Below are 14630 nucleotides of genomic sequence, written 5' to 3'. Positions count from 1 at the left end.
ACCCCTGGGGATTCTCTATCCCGCAATCTATAGCCCTTTCTTCCCTCTTGATACCCTAGGAACACACACTTGTTAGATCTAGGTTCTAATTTTCCTTCTGCAGTGTGTGCATAGGTTGCACACCTAAAAATCCTTATATGACTCAATTTAGGCCTCCTACCAGACCATTTTTCTTCTGGACAATACAAATCTATAGCTGTGGAAGGGCTTCTATTCACTAAATAGGCTATTGTGGTTAAAGCTCCCCCTTAAAAAGTATTAGGCAGACTAGAGTTAAAGAGAAGACACTTGACCTTCTGCAATAAAATCATGTTCATCCTCTTAGCAACTCCATTTTGCTGAGCAGTTTTCCAAATAGTCCTATGCCTTACGATACCATTCTCAATACAAAAATTATCAAATTCAATATTGCGGAATTCTAAACCATTGTCTGTCCTTAGTGCTTTAACTCTATGATCAACCTGATTCTCTACTAAGAGTTTCCATTCTTTGAACTTAACTAATGCCTGGTCTTTAGACTTAAGGAGAAAAACCCAAACTTTTCTACTATAGTCATCAACAATGGAAAGGAAATAACTATTTCTTCTATGGGATCTGACTTTTTCAAGTCCCCACAAGTTTGAATGAAGATACTCTAAACACTTAGTAGCAAGGTAAGTTCCCTTTTTGAAACTCAACCTGTGTTGTTTTCCCAACACAAAATTTTCATAGAAATCTAAAGTAGAAGTGGTGTCCGTACCAAACATCCCTTGGCTATTAAGGATGTTCATCCCCCTTTGGCTCATGTGGCCCAATCTTAGGTGTCATTTTTTTGTCACAGAAACATTAGTAGAGACAAGAGCAGAATTATGCAATTCAAAGTTATAACTACCACAGAAAATGTACAAGCCATTTCTTATTTTTTTTTTTCTCCTTTAAGGACAGGGTTCTCATTTTTGTACACAAATAAGCATCCATTTTCAGCTCTATAACTACAACCAGGTTCATCTAGAGTCCCTAAAGATATTAAGTTTCTTTTTAATTCAGGGATAAATCTGACTTTAGTCAATTTAACCAATTTCCCACCAGTTAGCCTTAGTGTGATACTCCATATTCCCTTAACCCCACATGCATTATTATTATCCATAAAAACAGTTTCATGCTCATATGGTTCAAAATCCTGGAACCAGTTTCTATTAGGGCTCATGTGGAAGGAACAACCAGAGTCCAACACTCATTCATGCACACAATCAGTTTTTGACACAGTAAGGACTTCAGGCTCTTCTATATGGGTTTAAGTTGGAGCTAAATTATTCTCAGTATTTCCTTATTTCTGCTTTTTAATCCATTCAAAACAATTCTTCTTTAGGTGACCTGTTTTATTACAATAAAAGCATTTTCTGGTTTCTCCTTTAGGCCTATTATTTCCTTTCCATTTTTTCTTGTTTCTAGGACCATTATTATATTGGTTTCCTTTACTAGATTGACTAGTTTCACCCTTGCTCTTTACAAATAGATTGCTTCCATTCCTTTTTTGGGTTTTTAGTTCAAGTTCCCTAGCTTTTATGCCAGCCACAATTAAATCTAGACTCGACATAGTCCTTGAGTATTGTAGTACATTCTTTACAACCAAATAATCATCAGTTAAAGAATTCAGTAAAATCATAGCAAGGCTAATATCTCCTAGTTCCTGATCAATCCCCTTAGGGTCTGCTTGGGAGTTTTATGGTAGTGATTATAAGGGTAAACCACCGTAGCAGTTTTGAGGGTAAACCACCGTAGTAGTTTTGAGGGGTTTTTAGTAGCGGTTTTTAAAACACATAACCTGTGCTTGGGAGTTTATTTTCCAGCGGTTCTGACAGTTTTTTAAAATGATAAATTTACATATATGCCCATAACAAAAGCCTAACAAAAGATGCAAAATATCAATAATTAATTGTGAAACCAATTGAAATACAACCTTAAAAAATGTTGGTTTTGGAAATTGTGGGTCTATTAAAAGGGACATCATCGTTTCAATGTAAATGGTGCTAGGCCTGTGCAAAAAAAAACTGTTAACCGAACCGAACATGGTAACCAAACCGAACATGGTAACCAAACCGAACCGAACACGAAAAACCGAGTACTTGAAAATTCAGGTCAGTTTCGAGTAATTATAATGTGATACCCAAATTTTTGGTTCGGGTATTGGTTATTTACTTTAAGATAATCAGGTACCCCATAACCGGTTTTATTAAAAAATAAAAATAAAAACGCAGTTTTTTAATTTTTTGTTTACTTTCAATTTTCAAAGGGCAAAAGCCCCAAATACCTTATGCCCTAAAATTTTAGCTCGTCACTACGTCAGGTCCCGCACAGCCGCACTCATCTCTCTCACTCTCAAATTCTCCAGTCTGCATTTGCAGTTTTCACTCTCCACTAAAGTCTAAAAATTCTCCACTAATCCACTGAAATTCTCTTCTTCAGACTGCTTCTAAATTGATCTCAACATTGGGCTTCACTTGGCTCCAGCTCCATCACCTTTCTACACTGCCGTCGTTGTCGTTGTCGCCGGCGCCGTTGGCTTGATTTTCAGTCTCCATCTCCAAGGTAAATATTTTCAGTTATTTTATGTCATCTTCACTTGGAGACAATGGGTCTGTTAGTGAACTAGGGGTCAAATTAATAAATTTGGCCCTTATAAGACTGAAGTGGTAGAGTTAGTGTGGCTATGTTGATAAATTTTGTGACTAAAGTTGGTTGTGGTGGCTGTGAATTTTGTGATATTGTTGGGGTTTGGGTTGTGTAGATGATTTTTTTGTGTAGATTACTGGTGCTGGGTGAGATTATCCGGGATGGATGTGATCTCTTTGCTGGATTTGTGGTTTGACAACTCCTCCATGAAGCTGATTCAGAAAACTTTGCACTTTTGTAGCAATGATTCTAATGTAGTGCTTCTTTTGTTTTATGATTTTTAAGAGCAAACGACATGTTCCCATCTATGATTTTTAAGAGCAAACAACATGTGTTTAATAGAGTGTTTTTATAGATTAGTCATTTTAATATTTAAAAAATAAGAAATATGAAAATTTTGTTTACACTACTTTACAGGACAAAATACAATAGTAAAATCAGAGGAATGTGATTTTATTGGTCTTAATAAAAATGTCATTAATCTATTCTCTAAGATGCGTAATACCCTACAGGTTAAACTATAGTTTGACATCTTACAAACTGATTAAATATTAAATAACACTATACTAATAGTATTTTTGACACCTTTGTATGTATTGCAGATGTCATCTACTGGTGAAAATACTAGTACTACTTGTGGGGTTGGGCCGATAGGTAGCGGCACTAATATGTTGATCCCGATGACAAAAGGTCAGAGTCCCAATCCTTCTCATATGACTTCTATGCCTCCACAACCAACTACAGCTCCCAAACGGGTGAGTTCTACTATTAGGAAAAATGCTTTAGAAATGTGGGACCATTTTACTAAAAACCCTTGTGAGGATAAGGATAATCAGATAGCTACATGTAATTATTGTGAGTCTACTCTTGCTTTCCAACCAAAAGTGGTACTACTTCTCTACGTAACTACTTAAGTAGGTGTAAAAAATACCCTTTCAATGTAGTGGACAAGAAACAAAGAACCTTAGTCTTTCAACAGCACTCAGTTGAGCCCTCAAGTGGTGTTGCAGCTACTGTTGCCTCCACTTCACTTTCGACTTAAAAATTTGATCAAGATTTGATTAGAGATGTTGTAGCTAAAATGATAATTACTGATGAGTTGCCTTTTAGGATAGTGGAGTATGAGGGGTTTCGTCGATTGATGAGAGTTGCACAACCTAGGTTTCAAATACCTAGTCGTACTACTGTAACTAAGGATTGTTTGAAAATTTATTATGATGAGAAACAGAAGTTGAAGAATTATTTTAGTAAATATTCTCATAGTGTTTGTCTCGCCACTGACACATAAACTTCTTGCCAAAACCTCAATTACATGTGTCTCACTACTCACTTTATTGATGATGATTGGAAACTGAACAAAAAGATTTTAAACTTTTGTCCAATTACCAGCCATAAAGGTTTAACTATTGCCAAGTCAATTGAGAAATGTTTGATTGAATGGGAAATCTCAAAGGTGTTCATCGTGACTGTTGACAATGCAAGTTCTAACAATGTTGGAATAACTTATCTTAAGCATCGGTTAGAACGTTGGAATGGAAGTGTCTTGAAGGGTAACTTTCTTCATATGAGATGTTCTGCGCATTTATTGAGTCTAACTGTTAAAGAGAGGTTAAAAGAGTTGGATGACTCAATATTTAGGATTCGTTCTGCAATGAGGTGTGTGAGATCTTCTCCATCAAGATTACAAAGGTTTAAGGAGTGTATGAAGCAAGAAAAATTGGAAACTAAAAGTCTTCTAGTTCTTAATGTAGAAACAAGATGGAACTCCACTTATTTGATGTTGGAAGTGGCTTTAAAATTTCAGAGAGCATTTGAGTTATTGGAAATCCAAGACACTAAGTATAAAGATGAGCTTACTGTTGGGGAAAGGTCAAGGGGTTTGCCTACAATTACTGATTGGGATTATGCTCGATATTTGTTGCCTTTCTGAAGGTTTTTTATGATACTACTCTACGTGTGTCTGGCTCTCTTTATGTTTCCTCTAACGGATAAATGGAAGCGATATATAGCATTGCATTGAAGATTAATACATGGTGTAATAGTAGTGATCCTGGCTTACATTTAATAGTAGCTAAGATGAAAGCAAAACATGATAAATATTGGGCAAATCTTGATAATATCAACTTAATGATATTCATTGCAGTGGTATTGGATCCTAGGCATAAGTTAGAATACGCATATTGGGCTATTGATAATGCGTATGATGATGTTGATGCTGAGAGATTGAAAAAAAAAGTGAATGACACTTTGTTCTCTTTATTTGAGGAATACAATTTGCGTAAGGCTTGTCCTAGTGCGCAGTCAAGTGAGCAATCTCAAGTTGCAGCAGGGATTGATGTTACTGATGCAAATGTTGATCCTCAAGTCTTTATGAAGGTTATGTTTAATCAACAAAGGGTTGGACGACGTGCTTTGGAGCCCAAATCTGAGTTGGATAAATATTTATGGGAAAGCCTTGAAGATGAAAATGACAACTTTGATATCTTGAGTTGGTGGAAGATAAATTCAACAAGATATCAGATTCTCTCTTTGATGGCACGCGATGTTTTGGCTATGCCTGTTTTCACTGTTGCATCTGAGTCATCTTTTAGTACAGGGGATCGTGTCTTAGATCCATTTCGTAGCTCTCTTACTCCTAAGACGGTGAAGGCTCTTATTTGTGCGCAGGATTGGATTCGGGCTACGCGTGTACCATTTCTTATTGAGGAGAGCTTGGAGGAATTATTGGAAATTGAGTCAGGTAAAATTTTTGCTTTAGTTTCATATATTTAATATTTAATTATAACTTATAACTTACTTATTGACTCCATTTTGTACCATTACTTATATTATGTTATTTACAATCTTTATGTAGAATTTTCGTCTACGGCATTGGAGAGTACTTGTAGTCATGGTCATCTACATGATTGACGATTCAGACCATCTCTATGAATTTTGTATTGGTGCAGCCCCTAAAAGGTAGAATATGCAAATCCTTTTTCAAATGATGAATTAACCCTTTACTTTAATTGAATTGCCTATATTGATGAGTAAAGTTTGTTGGGTTGTGCTTATAATGATGAGTAAACTTTGAATTGCAGTATTAATTTTGATGGTCATGATGCTAGTTTATGGGTGGTAGTGATGCTGGAAGTTTGCTCTTTGCTGGTGTAATTCTAGGGCATTTTGCCATTTTCTACAAGTGTTTGTTGCTGCAGTATTATGTTTGGTGGATTAAATGTAAAAGACATTTTTCATTTCTTAATTGTATTAAATCTTAAGTATGTTTGCTGTAGTATTACATTTGATGTTTGGTGTATATTAAATCTTAAGTATTTAAGGCATTAAATTAAAAGTTGATGTTGTGGGCAACTAATGATACTACACGCATGGGACTCAACATAGCTGGCCTATGAGAGTTTTAACTACAAGAACAAGAGAGACAACACCAATGAATCAATGAGTTAGACTTGGTGCTTTTATTTTATTTGGGAAACAAATTTAGTCAATTAGTCAATTTAAGCAACACATTCATCACAAGAAACCATAAGTGGTAAGCAGAGAATAATTTTGAACTGATAGACAATAGCCACATATCATAGAAAAAAACAAAAAGAAATGTATTTATATGGTAAAAGTCTTCAAATTTAATCACAATTCACATGAATTTCAAAGTTGGTAAAATTCTGTTGCACTGTGTAATTTTAATCAAATTCGGGTCACAAATCGATTATTCGGGTACCCGCAAAACCAGGTATTCTGAAAACCGGTTCGATTTGCGAGTACGGGTACCCGGTTTTGCACAGCCCTAAATGGTGCTTTGGCTTTTTGTTCTTGTCTTAACTGGAAGCATATTGCATTATAGAAAATGGTAGAAGGCTTGGGGGTTTCTCTCCATAAACGTTTCATCATCATCAACTTGGATTAGCATCTGGTGTAGTATTTTTAAATAAAAATGTGAATAATTGGCAACTTATATCAGCCAGAGCCAGCACAAGCATGCAAAAAAGAGAACTCAAATAATAAAAGGGTTTTAGTCTCACACATGCTCGCACAAAACAAATTGAAAAAAAAAAAAAACCTGATTTATGATTTGACTCTAACATATTATTCTATAAATAAAAGATTCAAAAGCATTGTAACAGTCATCTAAAAGTTGAAGATTGAATGAAGTAATACGAGTTAAAAAGAAGTATAACCTTTCAAACAAGCGACAATTCATCTCAAATGTGATTAATAGAATAACCTATTGCAAATCTAGGTCAAATCAATTATGAAGAACAAAGGATCCTTCCCTCATTTAAGCATGGCATGGTAAATCCAAACTAAAATTGAGAGAGAAAGAGAGAAACAAACTTTGTTGAGAGAATTGAAGAAGCTGGAGAAGGAAGAATCAAACAAAGAGGCTGACTGACTGCTCTATTCTGTGACTTTTTTTTTAGTAGCAAAGGGATTATTAATAGTGGAAAGGGGTTTTTTGGGATAAAATTTTTAAACCAGCCAAGAAACCCCAATTTGAGGTGTTTTATAAACCCCTCAAAAATACACTATACTGGTTTTAGGGGGTTTTTAAACCAATCTATAAAAAATCTGGCAAGTAATGGTTTTTAAACACCTCAAAACCAGTCTAATTAAAAAACCCTCAAAACCAGTGAAAAAAAAACTCTCAAGCAGACCCTTAAGTATTAAGGTCATTTTTAATAACTCATTTAGTTTGTTTCTATAGACTTAAACTATCCATCATTATGAAAATAATGCACCCTTTAAAATGCAAGATTAGTGCAAATTGCAAAGCGTAAAGTGATTTGAGTTTACCCCACAAGGCCAGAGGGTCTCTAGGCCATCTACCTTCCACAGGACATTGTCTGACAGGTTCATGATGATTAGGTTGTACGCTTCTTCCGATCTCTACCTTTTTCTTCAGCTTATTTTCAGGCCACTTCTCGGCGTTCTTCTCCAGAGCCAGACCACCTTATTATGGAAAGCAGTGTCTTCATCTTTTTCTTCCAACTACTGAAGTCGATTTTCCCATCGTATGGGTAATCTCCATTCTAGTAGTTGTAGACATTGTGTGTGTATTAAAGAAACTTCAAGATTCACCCTAATTGAACCCTAAAAGTTCAATTCTGATTTCTGACTCAATGACCCAAACGAAACCCGACTTCAAGAACATATCAAATCAACAATTTCCACCTTCGATTTTACGATTGGGAACCCTGGAGTGCTAAAGAGATGCCTAGACAAAAAAGCCCCAAATTGTTCATAAACCCTAGGTTTCCCCAAAACTTTCAATTGAACAAATTTGTCACTCAGAAATCAAACAAGATCCTATCTCTAATGCTCTGATACTACTATTGAAATCTTCCTAATCTTTAACACACAATCAAGACAAAAAAACACACAAGAGCAAAACCACAACATACACACAGATTTACCTTGGTTCACCTATCCAAGATTGGATAGGCTATGTCCACATTGAGCTCCGAATCGAAGGAGCTCACTGCACTAATCAATTAGAATCAAGAGTTTACAACAAAGATCAAAAGATCTAACACTCACACACCAAATCTCTCCCGTAACCCAACCTAGAGAACTATCCCTTGAATCTCTAAGATCTTGAGAACAAAACCCCTCCACCTGAACGACTAACTCTCTAATCACTCACTCACACCAGGTTACACATATTTGATCGCAACAATTAGCCTAATAGAAAGCTTAAGGAAAATCAGTACAGTAGTGAAAACCCGATTGAATTAGGATCCCTTTAATGTGACTTCACTGTTGTGCTGAAGAGTTGATGATGGCCGTTGGATCACTTTGAATCAGGTCAATTTAACTTCCAGCAATGATACAACACAACGTTGCCCCCTTAAGAGAATACTGCACCGTTTCAAGTCTTCAACTTACTTTTAGTCCAATTTAAGCTAAGGCAACACAGCCTTCAATGCTTATTGCTTCACTTGAAATTGCCATCTTTCCTCCCATTGATCTTAGTTGATTTCTTTTTGTCTTTACAATTACTGCCCAGGTTGTGTGTTGGTGACTGGCTCCATATAACCAAGACAAAGGACAGAAAAACCTGTTCCCTTCCTGTAAAATTGTGAAACAAGAAAATTTTGGTGTCTGCACTCAATGTTGCCCTTGAATAAAACAGAAAATGGATAAGGTTCATTAAACAGCCAGAGAAACTCTGGCACATTGCTTATTTAAGTAGTTCAGACCATATATGATGACCTCAGGTACATTTCAGCTTCATTATAGCATTCATCTAACTTCCCTCGATATTTATCCCGGCCCTCAGAATCTATATTTAGACTTGCTTTGAAAGTGGATTTGGTACAAAGATATGGCAATTATAGTTCAAATTTCATTTGCACAAGTTTCATTAATGCAGCTTCTGGTCCGATAAACTATTCTATTGTGAGTCAAAGGCTGTCTAAAACATAATTAGCATAGCTAAAAATGGAAACAATAACACTTTGTTTCAGTCTCACTTTAAGAAACAGTGAATAAATTGGTGGCTTGCACGTACAAGAAATGCATTAGAGCATGTCCTGTACATTATCACTTTATTCCATATAATTGTAACCATACTTCGTTAGCTTACAGGCTTTGAATCTTGTGGTGTAAATTCTATCTGCCTTTCTATGTCATGGCTCATGAGTGATAGAAACTTGAGCTTCCTTATACTTGCTCAGTTCATTAAAAAGAAAATGAAATTCTAATCCCCTATTCATCACTTTCCTTATCTTCTGTACAGAGCAAGTCAAACAATTTGATTAGGGACTGGCTTCTGAATATTCGAACACTTGCAGTTGGCCCGGCTGTCGCTTAGGTCTACAAAGCAGAGTATTATCAAGTGTAAGGTGAAGAATGGTTTGGCAAGAATGTTAAAATTGAAGTTCAGTTTCTTCTCTCTACCTTAAATTGCTTTTGAGGCTTTAATATACTCACACACCAATCTACATATCTGCCGTGTTTGTTTGCTGCCAAGAGGAAACAAAAGTAAATATTTTAGGATTCAAATACAATGATTTTGAGGTTTGAAGTGTGGAGAAATTATACCTTGTCCATATTTGGAACAAGCTCTTGTAGTTTCCTCATCCGTTCACTGATCCGGTTCTTCTCACCTGAAAATATAATGCCACCTTAAGTTCTTAAACAAATATATATTTCATAGTCACTCCTATCATACTCTCAAGTGCTTAGAATATTAATGGTTTATATATAGACATATTACCCTTTCGCAATGCTTCGAGGATGAGTGGCACAACCACGTTTTGCTCTAATCTTACAGGGGACAGAATCCTGAAATTGGAAGAACTTTTCCATAGCTGTTATCTCTGCTGAAGTCTTAGGCAAACTCAACTGGTGGTAATATGTGACGCAATTTCCGAGCTCTCCATTCTAAAGATAGAAAACCAATTAATTAAAATCGACCAAGAGAGTAGATAGGGATAAAAATTAAGCTTGAAATACAAATTGAACCTGAGTACGAGAAATAACTTCCGTGTCATTTTCCTGGTCTCTTTTCATGCCAGTAAAACTCCACGAAATGGGATAAATCGTTCCAAGAACCATAAGGGAATCCAGCACTATAAAACCGACTCACCTCACCATTTCCAACTTTTCCATCAGTAGGGCTACCTGCGACGCTATCACTCTCATTTTCGGAGATCGCGACAACATGCCAAGGAAGAAGGTATTCTTGATGAGAAGCTAAGCTGAGTTTTCAGTCTGTTTGCAGCTGGACAAACTTTTCCATTCGATCCATCAACCCACATAGTTTCCCACTTCTTTTGCGGTGAGTAGCCGCAATTCACTGAGAAATTTTAAGTAATTCATCTAAGCTTCTAATCATGCCAAACTGTTCTTGTCACATCCCAACTTCTTAGAAGAAATCACCTCACTAAGTATAATTGTCTTAAAGCAGCAGCACTACATCAATTAATTTAACACAAGACCACTAATCGTCTCAAAGAAAAACCTACTCTCAAACCTCGTTCCTATATTTCTCTTTTGAAACAAAACTGAGCCCAACCTAGTTAAGAAAAAAACAGTCACCATTGCGAAGAGCTCTATATTATCTCTAGAGAGAATAATCACATAACAATAATAACACACATAACTTGGAATTTCACTTTCAGTTCTTTTCATCCATCTCCTGTGAGAAAAGAATTTATACACTTGCTCTAATTAGATTAAGTAGCATTATCAACATAACTTTAAAGGCCATAGCCGATTCAATATCAAAACAACTTTTTGAATAACCAGAATTTAGTCTAAAATCTAAACAGCCACCTTAGGCTAAAATGGACTGAAAATCTAAAAAGACCATAACTAAGTATAGTAACTTCAACACAAACAAGTATATGGGAAAAAATATAGAAAAAAATTGCAATAAAATAAAACAGAGTTGAGCTGAGAAATGAGACAACGATACCATTTTGTGCAGAGAGTTTGGCGAATACTCAGCAGGGGAGCTACTCTGCCTAACGAGATTGGAGTTAACAGTTTTTACTGTTGTGTTATGATCCATTAAGAACTCAAATGAGGTGTCCATACAGAACTCGGCCTTGGATAATGAGGAGGCAACCCATGACAGTTTTGTTGAGAATTATTCCCACAATGAACGGACGATTTATCTTCAAATTCTTGAAAGTTAGTTATTACCAGTATCACCACCAGAGTTAATGAATCTTGAGATTAACCTCTCCGATTCAAAATTACTCTATCAATAGTATCAGTGAAATTAACAGAAGAGAGCTTGGAGCAGAGTGAAACCTCAACAAGGCAGATCGGATTGGTTCTGAAAATTATGAAGCTAGAATCCATGACAGCGAAAACTCTGTGTTTCGGCTCTTACAGTTATTGAGAAACGAGAACTGTTTGGTTGAGTTATAATTCGATGGCGGGAAGCATTCCAGATAGCTTAATAATTCAAGGAAATAGATGCATCACTTTCTGGAGAAGAAATTCAGCTTGAATTGTAAGCAGAGAAAGATAAGATCTTGAAGAGGAAGCAACTAAAGAAAAGAGGTAGAGAAATGGTTGAAAGGATTAAATGAAAGGAGTAAAGCTAACAATTTAAAAATAAATATAATAAATAAAGAAAGGGTAAATAAAAGAAGGTTGAGAGAGAGAGATGAAAAGAACGTGATTTGGAAATGAAAGCACCGAAAGCAAGAGATCTTGAGAGAAAGTTAAAAAGAAGAAAATGGTGTTGATGGAAGGAAACGGAGGTGATATTTATCTTCTGCTTCTTCTTCTTCTCATTGTTTCGGACAACCTCTCCACCTGTGTTCCTTTATTTCACCAAAGAGCCCTTCTCCCCTCATATTATTTGAATTCCATAATAAAATAGGTCAAAAAAGAATAAAGTATAAATTTACTAGAGACTTTTTATGAATAAAATCACTACCACTTTTATTTGTTTAATCAAAAGAAGAATCAAGCATATCCCATTATATCCACAAATATGAATCTTACCTCCCACCTAAACTTGCTTTACCAATTTATTTAATAATTTTCTTCCCATTAATAGAAAAATAAAATTGTTTGTTATATACTTAAAAAATAATGAAAATATTTTGAATAGTTTAAATTTAATTTAATGAAAAGAAAAATCTAAATTTGATATTTAATACAACTCTAAGAATTAAAGAGTATGTATAGAATATAACTAAGAGTACGGGAATAGAAAAAAAAAAGAGTTGACGGCGTTGAGCGTTGGAATAGTGTGATTTGATGTCACGGATAAGCATAACCGCACGAGATATGGGACTTAATAGTATTGGGCGATATATGATACATATGATGTGATGTATTTGATAATATCAAAGGCCTTGACGTCACTGTATCAGTGCCCGTGAGCACTTGATTCATGCCGCATCTGATTCCCCTCTCTTTTCACTTTCTTCTCATTACATCATACCCGCCGTCTTTCCATTTTTTGAAACCTCCATCTCAACCCCTTTTTTCTTTCTTTTTTACCAATTTTGCACCTCCCTTTAAATAACTTAATTTATTAATTTTGTAAATAAATTGACATTAAGTAATAATAAATTATAGCAATACCTTATCCTTTACAAATATTATTGAACAAAATGTATAATACTTGGGAATTATAAAATAAAAATTTAAAAGAATATATACTTCAAAAGCTTCTCGTGATGGTCCCTCTTCACTCTCGTGGAGACGGTGGTAAAGAAAAAAGGTAAACCGTATAGTTAAAATAAAAAAGAAAAGGACGATGTTTTCATGTTGAAGGCCTCCCATTCCAAATAAAGTAAGGGAGTGTTTATGTGAGGAAACATGGACACGTACTCCGCATTTGCTTCAATGTGTTTGTTCCTTTAATTTATTATTTTATATAAAATTTATGTTTGGGCTTTAGATCTCCACAAAGGTAAAAGCCCTTCTTATTTTAGCAAACCCTTTTTTATGCTTTCAGATATGCCCAAATCATCACTAACCCCTTTTAAGCATCTATTTCTACACTTTCTCTTCTTTTATTTATTTATTTCTATCTAAAATAATATTTCTTTAAACTTTAGTACATCTTTTTCGATGGCTCGTGTTGAAACAATTTTGTATGTATTGTTTATCGTATTCATGTTATGTTTTAATTGTCGTAAACTAAATTCATACCATTATTTACATATGAAAACCTAAACTCAAACATATTTTATCATATTACTAAACTCGTTAAAAGTTTCCCCGAATTTGTTTTTCAAAATTTTTCTAATCAAACAATGAATAGATATGATTGAATTATTATAAATATTTTATATTAGATATTAAATTATATACATACCACATAAATATTGAAATGACAAAAAAACTTCATAATTATATAATTGCACACACTAAAACATTTCATATAAAGTTTCATTCTCAAACTTCAACGTAGTGTATAAATTATAATTGGTTGTTACATAAAATTTCATCATTTAAATTATACACAACTATTATAAAACATGATATTATTATATCTCACTGTTAAATTTAATAAGTATAAATTAACAAGCAATATAATCCATACTAAATTTGAATATAATGACTAAGAGACAAATAATGAGACATTTTTTTTACGTTTAATAATAATAGAAATTAAGAAAAATACTTGAACAATTAGGTTAAAAGTTTAGGATGGGAAATAAATTATCAAAATATTACATTTAACTTTTTAAATTTTTTAATTAATTAAAAAGTCAAAGTGCTAAGACAAGTGAAACGTTTTTCAAGACTAAACCGAATACGATGAGCTATAAAATAGGTTAATGGATTGATTTGTGTCGTATCCAATTTTTTCAAACCAACAAATTCTTTCAGCAATTTTGGGGAAATTTGATCTTCATATGAGTATACTTTCAAGTAATTCCAAGTTATATATATATATATATATATATATGCCTTTTCAAGAGAGGCTCATGAAATTTGGTCATGAAGATCAAAGTTATTGGGTGGAGAATAAAGTGCATTGTGCATATGGATTTTGAAAAGATAATCAAGTCAAAGAGGACTGAAAAGTAACTTTTTAGATTTAATTTCTTTTGTCTCTAAAATGTTAAAGCTTTGGATTAGTAAAATTATGGGTGAGTTTGATGTGTTTGACATGGAGATGGAGTTCAATATTTTATTAAAAAAAAACCCTCTTGATTAGAGAAATAATTCGATGGTGAGGTCCAAAACCCTAAACCCACTTTTCAAATCATGACCCAGATACTCTCATAGTCATAGTCATACCCAATTTGGAAAGGGGTCCATTTAATTTAAATTTGTAGATGAAGAGGTATGTGGTTGGGTTTAAGGTCAGACAATTTCAACACCAAAATGAATTTTACAAGTTCTTGCCCTAAGCCTGAAAATTACCTAGCTAAGCTTACAGTCACCAGTCAACAGTCAAGATTACTAAAAGGAAACAAAAGAAAGAATCAGGAAAGATTCGAAGCCAATGAACATCTAAAGTCTAAACGTCTTTAGAGGGCTAAGTTTAC

The 14630-nt window shown here is 34.4% G+C and overlaps 1 pseudogene; it reads right to left on the bottom strand.

Moving 5' to 3' along the window:
- Positions 1-9397: 9397 nt before the first annotated feature.
- LOC116138695 lies at positions 9398-10415 on the bottom strand (annotated as a pseudogene).
- Positions 10416-14630: the final 4215 nt, after the last annotated feature.

Source organism: Pistacia vera, unplaced genomic scaffold (genome assembly GCF_008641045.1).
Source record: "Pistacia vera cultivar Batoury unplaced genomic scaffold, PisVer_v2 Contig343, whole genome shotgun sequence".
In the NCBI taxonomy this organism is placed as follows: Eukaryota; Viridiplantae; Streptophyta; class Magnoliopsida; order Sapindales; family Anacardiaceae; genus Pistacia; species Pistacia vera.
Note: the sequence above shows the minus strand (reverse complement) of the source record. Positions and strands in the feature narration are given on the sequence as shown.